At 48.0% G+C, this 15203-nt stretch overlaps 1 long non-coding RNA gene across 1 annotated transcript in view; it reads left to right on the top strand.

Moving 5' to 3' along the window:
• Positions 1 to 13108, top strand: part of LOC109273028 (uncharacterized) — a 91688-nt gene extending 78580 nt beyond the window's left edge. The window contains exon 4 of the long non-coding RNA XR_002082718.2: positions 12874 to 13108. This is a non-coding gene — a long non-coding RNA (uncharacterized LOC109273028). The remainder of the gene's footprint in view (positions 1 to 12873) is intronic.
• Positions 13109 to 15203: the final 2095 nt, after the last annotated feature.

Here is a 15203-nt window from a genome sequence, read left to right as displayed (position 1 = left end):
CTCATTTAGAATTTTAGCATTTTCGGGAAAGTTGGAATTCTGAAAAATTTTTTGAACTCACCAGCATGTAGCTTTATATTGAGCAAGTCTTTGCGCTTTGAGAATGCCCTTTACCCAAATCGATAAGTTAAGCCCAGACTTCAAGTTGTACCCAAATATAGGTTCGCTAAATCGAACTCATTGATGAGAGTAGCATTATCAAAGGTAGCTGGAAAGCGATATTTTTATAGCTTTATTTGCAGACCCAAACCCTGGGCCACTACGGACCCTCATCTATAGTGTGAGCGTGTACGTGTCTGTGTGTGTGCTCACCCAGCGCGGTGATGGAAGCTGTAAAGGTGGTTATGGAGGGAAAGAAGAAAGGAGAAACCTGAATTCAATTTCTGCTTGGCCACGGGTTAACTGATGACCCTGTCATTCCCCTTGTCTGGGTCTCAGACTCCCAGTCTCTTAAATAGGTCTGCCCCCCCTGGGATGGTGCAAGAATTAGGTGAGGCAGTAGAAAGGAAAGCACCTTTCAAGTACAAAGAAAAAGGGAAATGGTGGGGGGGGGGGTGCGAGTTGGCAAGAAGTATGGTGGCCACAAGGGGAGAAGAAACCCTTATATACCTCCTGTGAGGAAAAGCAACAGGGCTGACCACGTGCCTTGTTTCATAACCTACCTTTAATGTGTATTTTACCTTTGGCCCTGGGACAGGGTTGAGAGGCAGGACTGGTGTTAAAATCTCCATTTGACAAATGAGGAAACATCCTCAGAGTGCCTGAGGGGACCGCCAACGCCCCAGTGCTCATGCCATCCATAAAATGTTTCAAGGCAGGAAAGGAAGCAGAGCGGGTCCATCCTGGGTGCTCTGTCCTCCTCCTTAACATCAGAAAGCAGGAAGCGGAGTCCTGGGGCTGGGCTGCCATAGCGTCTGTCCTTTCCTCTTGGGGAAAGTGCCCTTGGTCCTTCCTCCTCGGAGTCCTCAGATGTCAGTAGGTGCAGCACCAATGGCTGCCTGTAGACACCTGAGGATATGGCAAGACAGGTGAAATAAAAGCTCTTTCAAGGGAGCAGAGAAAGTATTTGGCCACACTAAGCGCAGATATGGTGCTCAAAAATAGTTTTTAAGTAAAGACTTTGTGCAGATACCCCACTGATGTTCCTATCAGACGCCTTCTTTGACCATCAGATCTAAACTAGCACAGTCCTTCCCTTCTGCCACTGACATCCAGGTCTCCCCCCACCCCCAGGATAATTTTTCTCCTTAGCACCTCTTACCATCTACCATTCTAGAAGGCTTTTGGTCTACTTGTGGATCGTCTAACTCTTCCCCACTCCCCTTTTCCAGAAGGCAGGCTCAACAAGGCTGGGCTTTGCTGTGTTCTCTGTGGAATGCCCACCCCTAGCACAGTGCCTGGGGCGTGGCAGGCACTTAGTATATATTTGTTGAATAAATAAATGAGTGTGAGCAACTCCTAGAATCTTCTGACTTTTGTAGGTGATGGAATCTGCCTTAAAGACTATTTATTCAAAAAGACTTAATTAGGAATGATTCTTCTCTGGATATGATGATGTGAGAGCATTTGCCCAGGCTTGTCAATCCTACTTAGAAAAATGTTTTTTTACGAGCACTCTTTATGTGGCTGGGCACCTGGGATTTAAAAGGAAAACAAAACCAAAACAAAATAGTGAATGGAACATGACTCTGCCCCCAGACTATGGGAGGGACAGACAAGTCAGCAGATCATTAGAGTAGTATGTGAGATGATTGGCTTGTTCAAGCTGCTAAGGGAGTCTGGGAAGGGAAGCAAATAACTTACCCAGAGGAGTTGGGAAAAGTTTTAGAGAGGGGATAAAGAGGAGAACTGAAGACATTCCAAACAAGGAAAGAATATACAAAGGCAGGGCATCATTAAAAGGGCAGGATGGCCCTTCATGGCAGTGCAGGTTGTACACTGCACAACTCCACATGTGTGGCGGGGGGAGGGTGGGGAGGAGGGACATTTATATTGTAGTCTATGTGCAATGCGGTGGCCCTGTGAAAGGACTAGGCAGGGGCGCCTGGGTGGCTCAGTCGGTTAAGTGTCTGACTCTTGATTTTGGCTCAGGTCATGATCTCATGGTTCATGGGATCAAGCCCCACGTTGGGCTCTGCGCTGACAACGCAGAGCCTGCTTGGGATTCTCTCTCCCCCTCTCCGGCCATCCCCCACTCTTTCTCTCTCTCTCTTTATTTTGTCCCTCTCAAAATAAATAAATAAATATTAAAAAAACAGAGAGAGAAAGGATAGGCCGTTTCAGAGGATAGACAGAAGCACAGAGAAGCTGGGAGGTGGGGGGGGGGTTAATAGCCATGAGGGACATGGCCGGAGGGTATGGTGGGAGGCAAAGTCAGAATGTGAAGGGCCTTGTGAGCAAGGTAAGGAGTTTGAAGTTTCCTCTCTAGGCCATTGAAGGTTAATGGCACAAAAAATGGGAACAAGAAGGCTCAAAGCGGCATGCTGTGTTCCGGGTGTGACAATAAGGGTGGTGTGACATGATCTTGTGGACACAGGACCCATTTCCCTGTCCTGAGTGATTCTGAGCAAAGGAAAGCCATAGAGTCCAGACGCGGAGCAGACGACTTACCAGTAGAGGCATCAGGAAGTTCAGAGACCTGAGGTTCCGAGGGTCTTCTCCCCACCCGTCGGGCCCCTGGAGGAGCCATCATCACGGAGTGGTCCATGGCCTGAGTCTGGAGCCCCGTGGCCTGTAGGTCACAGGAGCAAGATCCTTGCCGTGAGCAGGGGGCGGCCCCTCTTGGGGTCTTCTGTTGCCCTGGGAATAGATGTCAAGCTCGAAAGTTGGAGGCGGAGCTCTCAGAGCCCTGGGAGCTGGTCAGTGGGGTTTAGAACCTCTGTCCCTTGGTAGGTTGTTGGCTTAAACGCGCTCATCCCCCCTTCTGAACCACCCCACTAACCAAGTAGATCTTGCGCTCCTGTTCGCAAAATTCTTGTTCTTTCATTTTGCCCAAACCTCTGGTCCCCTCAACCTCCATTTTGACCACTCTTTTCCCTTCTTCCTTCCTTCCTTCCTTCCTCCCTTCCTTCAATGTTGCTGTTCCATCCTTGATCTATTTCTTTTCCCGTTTCCTGTTCTTTCTCTGCCTTCTCTCCCCACTCCTGTATCTGTCCACATAGGAGTGACTCCCAACGCCAAGGGTCTCTCGTGCCTGATGTCAGGCCCCTTTCAACAACCGCGTCTTGACCTCTCCACCTGGATGTCCTCCTGCGGGCAGAACTCCTTCCCCTTGCAAATCTGAACCTTCCCATTGGTCTTTGCATGGTGAACCGGTTGCCAGTTACCTAAGAGCTGGAGCCAGAAACCTGTGGTTGCTCCTGACGCCTCCCTCCTCCGGACCCACAGCCGAGCCAGTGGACTATCTGTTAGCTCTGTGTTAGCTCTGCCTGTGCTATCTCGTTTCCAGCCTTCCCCAAACCCCTGATCTTGGTTTCTCCATCCTGGCCTGGATTACGGTGGTGGCCTCTGAAGTGCTTCTCTTGCCTTTACCTGAGCCTTCCTCCACGAGCACCGGGCCCTTCCCGCCCTCTGGCTACACTGGCTCTGGGCGCCTTCAGGAGCACAGCCCCGCTTCCCCGCCAGCGTCATACCTGGCCCTGCAGCTCCCACTCAGGGCCCACAGGTCCGCCCCACTCACACTGCAGCCCCTCAGGTCACGGCACGCAGGTAGGCTCACCACGATGTCTTTGAACAGGGGCTCCCTGAGCTTGGGACATGTTTTCAGCGACACTACCAAGGGCCCCTTCCTTCCCCGCAGTGTCCTGAGAACGGGAGCTCGTTACCCAGGCTGGCCTGACTGCGGGCACATCCCTCCTGGACGAGCAAACACGTCAAGAGCTCAGATATTGGCCTATTCAATTTTGTCGGGCATGTTTTTGGCAGCCCCTTCCATAAAAATTGAATACATAAGCGTCATTTTCTTGTTTGAGAGCCAGATTGGTAGATAAACTCAGGCAGATGATGCCTCGTCTCTAGACAGCAGACTCCTTATGGAAATTGACGGAATTCAATAATTTCTCTCCTCCTTCCGGCGTTGACTGTGTAAGAATGGATTCAGTAGGATTCTGTATCCAAGATAAAGAAAGATTTGGCTCACATGCTTCTTTTTTTTTTTCTTTTAAAGATTTATAATCTTAAGTTGCCATTTACATTTATATGTATTTAAAGTAAACACCACGGCAGCTGGTGGGAAACGGCAAAACGTCGAAGAGGCCGTGGCTTGTTTTTTAATTAAAGCATATCACGTGACTTCGTTCTTCTGTGTCCTCTACCCTTAAATCATCATTTGTGAAGAGACCTTGAAAATGAATATATGGTTTTCACCTGCAAGAAAATAGGGGGGGAAGGGGGGCAGCCCGGCCTGTGTTTTCGAAGACCCCCTTGGATGGTTGGCCCCCTTCCCCACCTGCGGCCATGATTCAGCACGGACGGGGGGTCGAGTTTTGGGGCAAGACCCCCTTTGGCCCATTGCCCCTGCCCCTCGGGAGGTCTACACCGGGTTGAGACCGATCCCTGCTCCGAGCCACGACCGCAGGGTCCTGCAGGTCCTCGCATCGCTGTTCCCGCCCGCGGTGGGGAAAGACCTCCGAGTCACCGGAGCGCTCCTGGCGATGACGGAGGGTCTAGGAGCTCCTGGCGACAGGCCTGACAGCGAAGCCGGTTCCTCGCGCGCGGTGGACTCACAGCGCCTTAACATGATGAACTCGAGGAGAAGTTTGACACCATCCCGAGAAGCTCCAATGCTGAATATCACCGTCTCTCTGTCTTCACGGCTGTGCTTCTGGATACATTCTATGGTCCAGTCCAGCCCCGCAGTGAATCGCACCTTAGGTGTGAAATTTTCTTCTCCCGACCCCCACGTGATGTACATCTTCGGAGCCGCTGATGTTAGCTTCTCATCACCCCATATGTCCTGACGGCTGCGGCGGGGTTCCAGAAGCCGGGATGCTGAGGCAGGCTGCCAGAGACCCCGGGCTGAAGAGAGACGTCCTCAGGGGCCGCCCGCCCCAGGTTCCCAAGGTCCTCCTTCCGTACAGAGCCCCAGCCTGTGCTACCGTTTGTGACCAGGATTCTTCTCTCATGGAAATAAATCTATTTTCTCTTTGTAACAAGCGAACAGCCTAGTGCCACGCTTTCAGTCTTTATTCTCACGTGGTGACATCCTCTTTTCTAGAGATGATCAGAAATGATCATTTGTGGAATACTTACCAGGTACAACTGTGGGGTTTCGTGTCCTCAGGCCACAGCGGATCGTTCCCTCCTTCTCGGGGGGCTCCGGGGACAGCCGTGCCAGGGCTCCTGTCCGGAAGGGACACCAAGCAAAAGGGCAGGTGTGTACAGACCCTCATTATCCGAAGATACTTGGTTCTAGAAAAAGTGAAACCATTTAAAACCAAGCCCAGAATTGCTAGGAGCAATCCTGCCCTGAAAGACAAGGGCACGAAAAGCCAGGAAAGTAGGTTTACTGTACCTTAGAGTAAGCAGAATGTAGGTTATCGGGAGGCAATGTGCTGATTTCTTAGTATGAACAAAGAATTAAGAGAGCGTTGGGGCACGCGAGGCATAATTTTTTTCTGACAAAATTGTCTCGGAGTAACAACCCCTTTATCGCTGACCTTCGTCATCTAGATCACAAAGAAGGTCATTCTGGCACAAATGTAAGAGGCCATTTCTATTTCCTCCTGAGCCCCTCTTCATCTTTGGCTATTTATATCTCCTGCTCCCACTTTGCTCCTTGTGTCGTCGTTCTGGATGACTTTCTTTCCTTTTCTTCATTTGTTAACCGGCCCTGCTCCACCAGTTATCAGCGATTGAGGGCTCGGATCTGAGCTGTTCTAATTTAATCACACCTTAGCTTTATATAAAAATGATAGTGCGAGGATACGTCTTCTAATCGTATGGTCCATTTTGTCAGTTTGTTCACGAATATTTTCCTGCGCTGGTAACCTGTCCTTATCCACGAACCCTCACAACAGAGAGAAACTGGGGGCGCCTGGGTGGCTCAGTCGGTCAAGCGTCTTGACTTTGGCTCAGGTCGTGATCTTGCGGTTCGTGAGTTCGAGCCCCGCATCGGGCTGTCTGCTGTCAGTACAGAGCTCGCTTCAGATCCTCTGTCCCCCTCTCTCTCTGCCCCTCCCCTGCTCTCTCTCTCAAAAATAAATAAACTTAAAAAAGAAAAAGAAAAGAAAATCAACAAGGTTTAAAAAGAAAAGAGAGACAAACGAAATACCAAATGTCTTCCCCGCAAAAGGGATGAGCAGAGGTAGAGGCTTGAGCTAATTGTTACAGAAATGATCTAGATGTTTGCGCTGCGGGCTCGAGGAGATGTGAGCACGTTTGCGTCGTGCTACAGTCTTCAGAGCATCACGCCGTTCCTTGCCAGTATTGGCCTCACAATTCCCTGCAGGGTCAGAGATGACAAGCCCATTATACAGATGAGCCTCGGAGGGGAAAATCGACACGCAGGTCGAGGCCAGCGCCGAGCTTCCAAAGAGGCCCCTTAATTTTAAGAGCGTCGAGAGAGCCTGGAAGGCCGAAAGGAGCCTGGATAAGCAGAGAAAAGCGAGGGGTTCCAGGTGAGGGGCCTCAGGTGGAAATAAGGCAGGACGCACTGAATGATGAAAAATTCAAACAAAATAGCAGATACGGAATATGTAAAAGGAGTTTTGAACTTCGTATGTCAAACGACGGGGCTTTTAGTATTTCATGGAAGAATCTGGGCTGGCGGCTCAGGCAGGGCTTTATCTTTACCTCCCCAACTGTGGTGAGTTCCATTGTCCCCAGCCCTTATCTCCGGTAACATAGGCCAGGCAAACTCTTGAAGTTAAATGGAAAATGCTCGTTTTTATCCTGCAGCAACCAGCCTGGCAGATAGCATCTAGATAAGGCACCCAGGCCCTTTCGCAGTGCTTCATACACAGCAAATGGTTTTTGGCAATAAAAACCGACCGTCAGTGTAAAAAGAGCTTAGAAAAAAAAAATCTTTTGAATTGTTATTTTTCCCCGAGGCTTTAAAGGAAGAAAGAAAGTTTACTTAAAGGGGAACACTTTTCCATAGACTCTAGTAGCTAGTAATTTGGGCCTGTAAAACGGTATTCCAATGACAACCTGCCCCAAACGTCTTGAAAATCACTTTTGACCCAGGGAACAGGCTGCAGGAAGCCACTGTTGATATATTTAAATGAATCCAGCTGGATTACTCTGATGTATTGATCCAAGGGATGTGGTGGGGAGTCTGGGGGACAATGCTTGAAGTCGATCCAATGCATTTTGAATAAAAGTTTATTTTATTGCCACTTTTATTAAAAGCCCTAAGACTTTTAAGACTGGGGCAGTGGGGAACACACGGCTGTCTGGGGCGGCCGGCTCCTGCCCCTCCAGGTGCCTCCAAGGGGGCCTTGAGCACAGGTCCTCTCCAGCACAGATACTCCTGTGTTCCTTCCCTTTCAAGGACCTGGACTGGGAGAAAAAAAGAAAACAAAAAAGAAAAACCGGGCATGCTCAAGCCTGTAATGATTTCCATGAACATCCCTTAAAAGCTTCTGGATTCTGGAACTTCCAGCAAAATCCTGGAGCCCCCTCCTCTCTACTTGCCTTCGGAATGCTGAGCGGGACCTCGTCTCCTCCACGGCTGGTCTTACAATCTGCTGACCACCATCACTCATTTCTCTGGTCTCCCAGGCTGCCAGGGCTCACCCTCTGTGCCCCCAGGCTGCTCCCAGTGTCCTGGGAAGGAACCTGTGACAGGCCTGTGCTTGCCGCCCAGGCCTCCTTCAGGAGACCGCGACCCTTGCCCGGACCAGGCAGCCATGCTGAGCCTTTTTCTTTATCAGCTTGGGGCAGGGGCAGTATGCCACACGGGCCTCCTGATGGCCAGGGGTTTTCTTCTCCGTGGACAGTGTCAGCCATGGGCAGTGGTGGGGAGCACGAGGGCAAAGCCTTGTCTTTCTCAATATGCCAGAAAAACCCACAACCCCGCCCCCAAAGCAAATAACCCAACCCACTTTGGACAGACCACCGAGATGTGATGAATTTGAGGGCTCTGCCGCTTGTGAGCCAAAACCACGTTGAGAAAAAGCAGAGCTATGAGGGAGGCAAATAACTGACAAAGACAAAATGGTCTTTTGCGCAGCCTGGAGGAAGCCAAGCGGGAAACTGTTGCCGATGAGTTGCCCAGAGCAGGAGCACTGCCGGGACCTATCTGTCCAAGTCCTAACATTCTGGAGTAGTCCTTAGTCAAGGAATGTGGCCCTGATGCCTCTGGGGTCTGGAACAGCTTTTCAGGCATGGCCCATCAGAGATTCTGGGAAGTGAATGATTTCATGTTTTCTGATGTCTGGGCTCCAGTTAGAAGGACTATCACCCAGCGGATGGATGGTCCCAGGGAAAATGGAGGAAGCTGCCCTTAAAAATGCCTATTGTGGGGACACGTGGGTGGCTCAGTCAGTTAAGTGTCCAACTCCTGACTTTGGCTCAGGTCATGATCTCACAGCTGGTGAGTTCGAGCTTCTCTGAAACATCAGTGTGGAGCCTGCTTGGGATTCTCTCTCTGCCCCCCTCTCCTGCTCTTTCTCTCTCTCTCAAAATAAATAAACTTAAAAACAACACCTGTTGCCATCCCCAAAGGCCACCATCAAAACCCAGTGGAGTATAAAATGTTCCTTCCAAGCCTTGACACGGTCATGCCGGTAACCAGAGTGTGGCCCAGGTCAAACTCAGTTGCATCCAAGGAGACCTGTTGCTATTGACGTAGCCTTGTCTTACCAGAGAGATGTAGTTAGTAAAAATAAGATCTACCCTTTTTTCTTAGCCCTTTCGTTATTGAATTTGGTGGATAGAGAGGAATTTTGAGTAGTGATGTTGTCCATGGTTCTTTAGTCTAAACAGAAATCATTACTTTTTGGACATTTACTGAATCGTACCATGTGCCAGGAATTGTGCTCGATGTGGCAACTGTGGCTCTTTTCTTAGGGCTGTATTGTCCGTGGAAGAAGGACAGATACGTAAATAAGTCCAGTGCCATGTGGTAAATGCTTCCCAGATCTGTGTCCCATCCAGGCAGGCACCCGTCTCTTTCCTGTTTTCAAATTCTTTAGCCAACGAGATCACTACCGTCTTCCTGGGGAAAGCACGCAAATGTAGTAGCGGGCCCGGTGGGCTTCCTGTAGGTTAGAGTCATTTCTAGGTCTCCCGTCCGTGGCTGATGCATTTCTGGACTGATGCCGGCTCCTCACCTGGGCAACCTATATTCCGGCTCTGTCGACATTTAACATGTCACGGTGGACCAGACAGAACGATGTGGATGGACTTTATGAACCCACCCACCTCACAGCTTACCTGGGGCGGGGGTGGTGAGGCAAAGCTAACTTGGTCAGCCATCGAAGAATGCCTATCATGAAGCTATTAAAGAAGTGTTGACTCCCGCTAATCTGCGAAAGAAACTTCGTTGCTGAAGGGAGAAACCAATTCACAGGTTGCACTGATCTGCGTGGAATCTCGTGGTCAGATTAACTGCAGGTCATGTTTCTTCTTTCTGTGCCATTTGGAAAGCAGCCCAGCGTGAAACCCCACTGGGATACACCAACCAACGTCTCCACCCCTGGGCTGCAATGAGAAGGGCATTTTCCAGGCACAGCCCCCTCTATGTGATGGATCTAAGGCAAAACTGTGCTGCCACAAAGCACGGCCCATCCTGATTCCTGGCCAGCTCTCCATGGGCACTCGACGTTTCCATAGTTGTGATGAATTGAACCGGGAACTTACTGAAGGTGTTTATGGCATTGCAGTATAGAGAGAGGGAATCATCTCTATCATTCTATAGAAAGCCTTCCAAAATTAGAGGCCAAAGCATGTCCCAGGAACACTGGGTCTTAGCTCCCAAAGGAAGTATCTGTAGTCACCCCTTAGTTAATCGCGAAAGATTCTGGCTAGTTCGGGTCACTCGCGAGGGGGTCAAAGCTGTGATCTCCACCGTACCTCCTGATCTCACGTGAGGAGCATCTCTTGATTGCCACAAGTGTGTTTTCTGCTGGCGACAATTTTGTCAGGGATTTATTTGATTGTTTCCCTAACAACAACAACAAAAAAAACCCTAAATGCTATTTCTGAAGATATGGTGAGATTTGTGAGATTTCCCTGTGGCAATTTGAGAAGTCGGCCTTAACTGACACCAGCAAAATGTTTGGCACTGGGGATTTGCAGCTCCTGTTGGAACAGATGAAAAGCTTCTCTCTGCTGTGAGCATTTCATATTTGGTGAATGGTCCAATTCATACATAAAGTCAGAAGCTGAATTCCAAGGGGGATGTTTCCGTCTTAGGTTCTAATTGATTCTCTTCTTCCCCCTGCCTAGAGATGATTGGGTGTGAAACTTTTTGTTTATATAAGGGGGAAAAATCATGGTGAGTCTTTCCAATGCTGTTGCTTCGAGGGGAAGTTAAAAGTACTGTGCACGCATTTAAATGCTACAGCACTTTATGAGGTAGAACATTTGTGAGCATTAATTATTACCAAGGCTGATTAGACATCCTTGGGTCAACCATAAAGCAAGTTCAGAGGCCACTCTATTCACCAGGGAAACAAATCTTCAGTAAAACCAAGTGTTTGGGCACAATGATTTGGAGAATGTATGGGGCACCGCGCTGTCCAGAGTCAACTAGAGAAATTCTACTTTGGTATGTATTGAATACTGGAGTTCCATTTAAGACTTCACTTTATTTTTTTAAATGTTTATTTATTTATTGAGAGAGAGAGAGAGAGAGAGAGAATGAAAGGGGAGAGGCAGAGAGAGGGAGAGAGAACTCAAGCAGGCATGCCATCAGCGTAGAGCTCAACATGGGGCTCGATCCCACGAACCATGAGATCATGACCTGAGCCAAGAGCAAGAGTCAGACGCTTAACCAACCGAGTCACCCAGGCACCCATAAAACCTAACTTTAAAAGGGGCTCTACTTAAAAATGTTTAGTAGAACAGTTGTCTATAGAGTATTGCTTCTGTCCTCCCCCAATTTTTGCATCACCTTGTTTCTCTTCTCAAGGACATACGCTCATTTTGAAAACATGCAATTAAATATGCTCCCGCCCATTGTCACTTTCTGTAATACCCAGTCCTTTTAGCCAGTTCTTGTGGCTGGGGAAGCGTTGCTGAGATCAGACTAGAGGAGGCTGGTCATTGGATCAGCAGGAAAATAGGCTCTATGTACGGACTGTACTTTGCTAACAAGAAGTGCCAAGGCTCGAGCAAAGAAAGAGGAAGCATTTACCCTTAAAAGGAGATCACCACCACCTGACGGCTTTATTTACTGCTAAATTAGCAGGACGTGACCGTATGGAACCATATATACCAAAGGGTTTTGACCTCCTCAAAATTGCAACCTTTGGCAAGGCCTCATTTATTCCAAAGATACTGCCAGTTCTTTCTATGAGGTGCCTTCAGGATCCGTGCCACTAACATTATCCTCACGGGGGAGTACGGCACAGCTCTCCGGTGATGCGTTGGAGTGGAAGGGAGCCACCAGAAATCACAAAGAGTCAAACTGGGTGGATGAGGGGGTCATTAGCCTGGGTAATGACATTTTAGGTAAAAATATAAAAACACCAATTTCCCCCCTGGGGTTCATTAACTGCTTCTGAAGAACTTATATTTTAAAAAAAAATAGTTCTTTCTCTCAATCACTGCTTATTGAACCTCTTCCCCAGGCGAGTCATTTCTCTTCAGTTACTACCTCTTACTGTTCTCCAATGAACAACACTTTGCCTCTTAGCTAATGTTACCCACTGCTTCAGAGCAACGTTTCAGAGCAACTGCTTCTGAGCAACGTTCAGAGCCGGTCCCTCAAATGAAAACCCACCGATCGCCTGAGGGGGTCTCAAACCTTTCTTCAAGCTGCCATATTTCAAATTCAGGTTCCAGAAATTCTGCCCGCGTTCCATGTATATGGGAGGTTGGCCACAGTCTGCAGTTACTCTGGGCTATTTTTAGAGCACAAGCTACGCCAGCACATTATTTACATTGGTCAAATTAGATGGCCACTTGCCAGTGGCCCCCTTCCCTCCTGAAATGCTGAAAACACCTTCATTCTCTTGCTTCTAGGAAGCCCTAGGCTTCTCAGGACACACGTGCTGTATAATTGCAAAAGAACACGAAGTATCTCAAGCATCCGCTTACGTAATCCACTCCTTTTTCTCAGAAAGAGCCATAGATACAAGCCTTAGGTACCCACCCCCCCATGATAGTAATCATGTTGCCAGACTCCTGGGGCATCGAGAGTAGGTTCTGCTAACCAAAACACAGAACAAAGTCTAGGAGACCAACAAGGATGTCGGGTACAACACCATTCCCTTTGTTTCTGTCGGAAACGTGATAGTTTGCCTTCATTTTCTTGCTTGTAAAATTTGCTGGCGAGACACGGGCCTGCTTGAAACGCGGGGAGGGAGACAGCATTTCCAAACTCGTGGGCTGAAATGAGATGAAAATTGCGAAGGCACGATGCACACAGAGCGGCGGAATGGCTCCGTAACGTTTTCTAGCTGACCAAGTGTTTTAAATATCAAACTGGGAATGTTACCCAAAGTTTCAACACATTTCAACATATTATACACTACATGCCACGATTAGTCAGTTCGGAACAGCTTGAAAAATTGCACAAAGTTCAGTGGATGACCCAGTCACGTGAAGGGTAATAATATAGCCTAAAAAAAAATTCCTCCATGCCGCCCTCTTTTATGTGAGAACCTTATTGCACTGTATAAATTTGACTTTGTTAATCTTACAGTTTCATTGGCTGGTTGACACTTTTGCTAGTGTTTCAGATCTCTCCCTCTCTTTTCTTAGGTAAGAGTGCAATACCAAGGCCCCTGCATTTCAGAAAATGGATGTAGTCCTTGACTTTTGCCCATTCTAATATGATCATTAAGTAACCCCGGAGGAAAATGGAACACTTTGAACAAGCGATGTGAAGCAGATGTAGCTTCAGAAGAAACATTTAAAAACGTGCATTGGATATGACGTCTTTTCACATTTCAGAAATCGCCAGCACAGTGGATTGTTTAAAATATATGAAGTGAGATTTAGCAGCTGGGGAACACTTGTTTATCTACATCATAGTGTTAAATCCCAATAAATGTTTTGAACAACGAACTGATATGTAACATTACCAACTAACTCTTTTTAAATGAATGTTGTTAGATCTCACGGCCCAGCTGAGTTTTGTAGTATCGAAGGATCGTGGGCCACATGGTAATCCAGGATAACATACAATAGCACAATTGCGATAGCAGTATTTCAAAAGTTGTTAACTTTATTTTATACATGGCGGTGAGATACGTCCTGAGCAGGGCCAGTCGTAGAGCCTTGGGTTATGGATTAGAACTACTTCCCCGAGTCAGATACATCAATTGAGGGGAAAGAATCAGAAGACCTGGTTGGTGTTTTGCGACCCAAACTACCTGTTGTCTGTTTACTATTCTGTTGTGTTAGCTTGTTATAGCTCGGGTCTAGCATGGTGTCTCGGAGTTTTGTTCTCCCAGAGACCGTAAAAGGGTCAGCTACTGCTAACCTGACTCACTTCAATTTCTCTGGGGGGCCCTCGTGTGGTGGCAAAAGTTGATCTTTCCAGTCTTATTTTCCAGGGCTCTTACATGAATATTATGAAAGTCTCCTCCTCCTCTCGGGCCTGTTGCATGACGTGGGCACCGAACCCTAAAAATTGGTTAAGAAAATAAATACCACGGTAACTAGTGTTGACAGCAGGTATGAAGCTCGGTCACAAAATCTGGCGTGAGAGATACAGCTTCGTTATTTTTCTTATTCTGGGTTCATCTTTTTACCCTGGGTTTTGTCTAAGGAAGTGACGGGAGGCTGATATAGTGTCAAAGGGGTATGTGTGGGCGCGCCCAGTTACGGCCGCCATCTCTCCACGTTGGCACCTGCCGAGTCCTTCCTAATTAGGGCTAGCTCTTGGCCACCAGTCAGTGGCTCTCTCTCCTTTACTTATCTTCCCATTTACAAGGCCACCCCATGTCCTATGGCTCTCTTCACTGTTTTCATACTGCATAGGAGTCATTTTGTGGCTTCAAAAGCACTTGGGAAATAGAATACTTGTGAGGCTAAGTCCCCATCCGCCTAGAAATTTCATGCTGTCATTTCTTTCCTTCTGGGGACATTACCAGCAAACAGATCATAGGTGTCCCCTGCTCCTGGATCCCACAAACTTAACTGGGGATTGATTCCTTCCCAGGACTAGATTGGGGGATGGCTCAGGGGGCAGTCGGGGTCTTTATTCTGAGGCCTTCAGATTTTTGCCTCCTTATTGGACTCTGTCGGCCTCCAGGAAACGCTTTTCTATTCTTCTGTTCTTGGGGGGCATTGTGTTGTCACTCACAAGTTCCCTTCCTTCATCTCTGTCCATACCATCACTTATCTTCCTCACGTTATCTGAGATTTTGAAGGGAAAGGCAAACTGACGGTTTGAGAAGGACATTCTGAAGAAAAACGTTGCTAAAGATTTCAAAACATTAAGCTATTGCACATTTACGGATCGCCGGTAAGCCAGGCACTATGTCATGTGCAAATATTTTCTTCCATTTTCACCACTTATAAAGCAGACATTGTTAGCTATAAAAATACATGTATATGCGTGTGCATGTTAAGCGTGTGTGTGTGTGTGTATTTGGAAATCTAAACTCAGAGAGGTTAAGTAACTCATCCAAAATCCAGTCAGTGGAAAAAAGTGAACCAGGTTTTGCTGATTCCAGAGCCCAGAATCTGTGCTCTAAAATAGAATCCCAGGGCGCCCGGGTAGCTCCGTCGGTTAAGTGTCCGACTTCGGCTCAGGTCATGAGCTCACGGCTTGTGGGTTCAAGCCCCACGTCGGGCTCTGCGCTGACAGATCAGAGCCTGGAGCCTGCTTCAGATTCTGTGTCTCCCCTGTCTCTGCCCCTCCCTGGCCTCTCCTGCTTGCGCTCCGTCTCTCTGTCTCTCTCTCTCTCTCAAAAATAAATAAAAACATTTAAAACAAACGTAAAAGAGAGGAATCCCTAGTGATTCTGATATGAGTGCTCAGGAAGCAGCCCGGGCATCAGGATTTTTGGTTAAGGTTCCCAAGTGATTCTGTTCAACCAGGATTGGGAAAAATGACCGTAAACCATGTACCCCATAGATAC

The sequence above is a fragment of the Panthera pardus genome, unplaced genomic scaffold (assembly GCF_024362965.1).
Source record: "Panthera pardus isolate Hobbes unplaced genomic scaffold, ASM2436296v1 HiC_scaffold_22, whole genome shotgun sequence".
NCBI lineage: Eukaryota > Metazoa > Chordata > Mammalia > Carnivora > Felidae > Panthera > Panthera pardus.
Note: the sequence above shows the minus strand (reverse complement) of the source record. Positions and strands in the feature narration are given on the sequence as shown.